Genomic DNA, 2,413 nt, shown 5'->3' with positions numbered 1-2,413 from the left:
TGTTGATTTTCACTGCCCTACTTATACCTGTACCCCTTTGCCCAAAAATCACCTGAATCAATTGAAGACCATATACATTAACAAGGTTTTGATGAAAGTTATCTTCCTGCTTCACCTGATCATGACCATATACAACCCCTAAATACTATACTCCTATGTATGTATCCCACTGTGATTCCTCATCTCTTTTTTTAAATTAACTTATTCTTCATATTATGTAAATACATGTAAATAGCTTCATTCTTTTTTTAAAAATGCCAATTAGTAGTCCACAGACTTTCCACATGTTCGGGTCTGCATTCATCCATCACTGTGAAGTCAATGGGTGTCAGATGTACACAAATGTCCTGTCCTAGTCTGGGCATGTCTGGAGGATTGCCCAGAGCAATGCCAGAGGTTAAGATGTATTCTAAACCTTCCAGCTATTAACTCTTTTGTTTTGCGTTGTCACCCTGAGTGGGACAGGTATGCCCAGATGTGGGTCTTGTGCCTGTTGGAACTAGAGGCCCAAGCTACTCCTCACTGGTGAGGCCCAACAAAGCTAAAACATGCTTGGTGATGTTTGTGGTCTCGTGCAGAAGGGATGTGACCAAGCAGTTCAGGCTGGTCTGCCCTTTTTTGGTTGGTGCCAAGCCTGATATGCATCTGACATTTCCCCTTTTGCAATGGCTCAGCAGGTAAAGAATGATGGTCTGGAGGGATGCCCAGAGCAATACCACAGGTTATGATTAATTCCAAACCTTTCAGCCATCATCTCTTTTGTTTTGTTGTACTGCAATGCAGCCTCTGCAGGGGAGAGAAGCTTCACAATGCTTTTGAGGCTGGTGTGAAGGAGCATCAGAAGCACTGCTCCCTATCTTAGATTTGCAATCAGGTCCAACATCTTCCTCTCTCCACCTGTACCTCCCTATCAGTGGTTGGTGCCCCTTCTCTCCCTTCCCTCCTGACCTACCCTCCTTGCCTCTCTCTACCAACAGAAAAATCAAAATAAATAAAAAAAATGTAAACATTAAAAAAGGTTCCATTATACTCTGGTTTCTCTTCAAACCGAATAAATCTTTCGCCTTTTACTAAAGATTTCCGTGGAGAGGAACGTTAAAGAGTTTCACTCAATTTTTTGAAGCCCTGCCATGTGCAAAAAAAAAAATAAAAAATAAAAAAGGTTCCATTGAGAACTGCCTTTGAGAGTTAAAACATAGAACTACAATAATCATTCTATTATAGACTCCATCGACTTTATTATGTTATTGCATAAAGTAGTTAGACTCTACAAGATCCTCCAATATTTTCTTTAGCATTATGTTCTATGCTAATAGAAATAATGCAGCTTTTGTATAGTATAGTGTGATGAATCTGATGATGTCATCACTCCTTTCCTGGAGGTAGCCTCTGCACATGTGGCCAGCGACCGCAGCTGCTACCTGATCCTGACCCTGGGGTTGGCTGTATGAGGGAGGACTACATGAGGAGAGGCGTACTTCAGGAGAAGGGATATCTATCATTAGATGAGACATGGTATCCCCCTTTTCCCTTATGAAATAATCATACCCTCCAAAATCCCACACATTCCCACGGCATATTGTAAGGTTGCATTAGAATGTCCTACGGAAACAGACAGTGAAACCTTTGTGTATTCGGAGTTAAGATCATGGGATAAAACTTCAACAAAGAAGATGTCTGAGAGCGATGATCACTCCGGAGAATCAGAATTACTGGTCTAGTCTTTGCCATTTTGGGACTAGCCACTAGAAATACAACGCTGCAAAGAGAAAGTCTTGTTAAAGAGAGAGAGCAGCAACCCAGAATGAGGAGGCCGGCTGGAGAGCTGTTGGCTGTGAACAAGAAGCATGCTGAAAACTATCTAACTAGGAGTGAAGCAACTGCCAGCCAGGAAGGTTGGGAGACTCTGAGCCGTCAAGCGGGAAGGCCCAACAAAGGCCCCGGTGCAGGAAGGAGAGTGGTGGCAAGAGGTTGGCTCAATGAGGAGGACATCTAGGTTAAGTTACCCAAACCGGTCACCAAGCTGGTTCTGGCTTGGGTTGCTACAGGAGAGTGAGTTACCATCCCAAAAGAGTAAATTGAAGGGGCAAATGGAACACTCATAACAAGGCTGAGTCAATCATAGAGCAAGCAGCAGGAATGCTGCAGACCAAAGATGGCTTCCAAATGCTGACGGATGTTCAAAGAACGGCACAGCTGCCTGAGAGATGCAAACCAAACATACAGGTTCGTGGGCAGAGGAAGAGAGTGCTGGAGGTCCAGGAGCTTGTGGGAGGCAATCATAGAAAGAGAACAGTGTGGGACCCCAGAAGAAACCATGGGCAAAAACACATACAAAGTTACGAAAAAGAACTGTTACACGTCTAGCAGGATTGTATGCAAGGAAAGGTGGTCACAAAAAGGACACACATTG

The 2,413-nt window shown here is 43.6% G+C and overlaps 1 non-coding gene across 1 annotated transcript; it reads left to right on the top strand.

Moving 5' to 3' along the window:
- The first annotated feature begins 1,026 nt into the window (after window positions 1-1,026).
- Window positions 1,027-1,142, top strand: LOC138481841 (U5 spliceosomal RNA). Its single transcript, XR_011274441.1, has one exon. It is a non-coding gene; the product is annotated as a U5 spliceosomal RNA (small nuclear RNA).
- The last annotated feature ends 1,271 nt before the right edge of the window (window positions 1,143-2,413 follow it).

Source organism: Ambystoma mexicanum, chromosome 5p (assembly GCF_040938575.1).
Source record: "Ambystoma mexicanum isolate Mex_15411 chromosome 5p, UKY_AmexF1_1, whole genome shotgun sequence".
Classification (NCBI taxonomy): domain Eukaryota; kingdom Metazoa; phylum Chordata; class Amphibia; order Caudata; family Ambystomatidae; genus Ambystoma; species Ambystoma mexicanum.
Note: the sequence above shows the minus strand (reverse complement) of the source record. Positions and strands in the feature narration are given on the sequence as shown.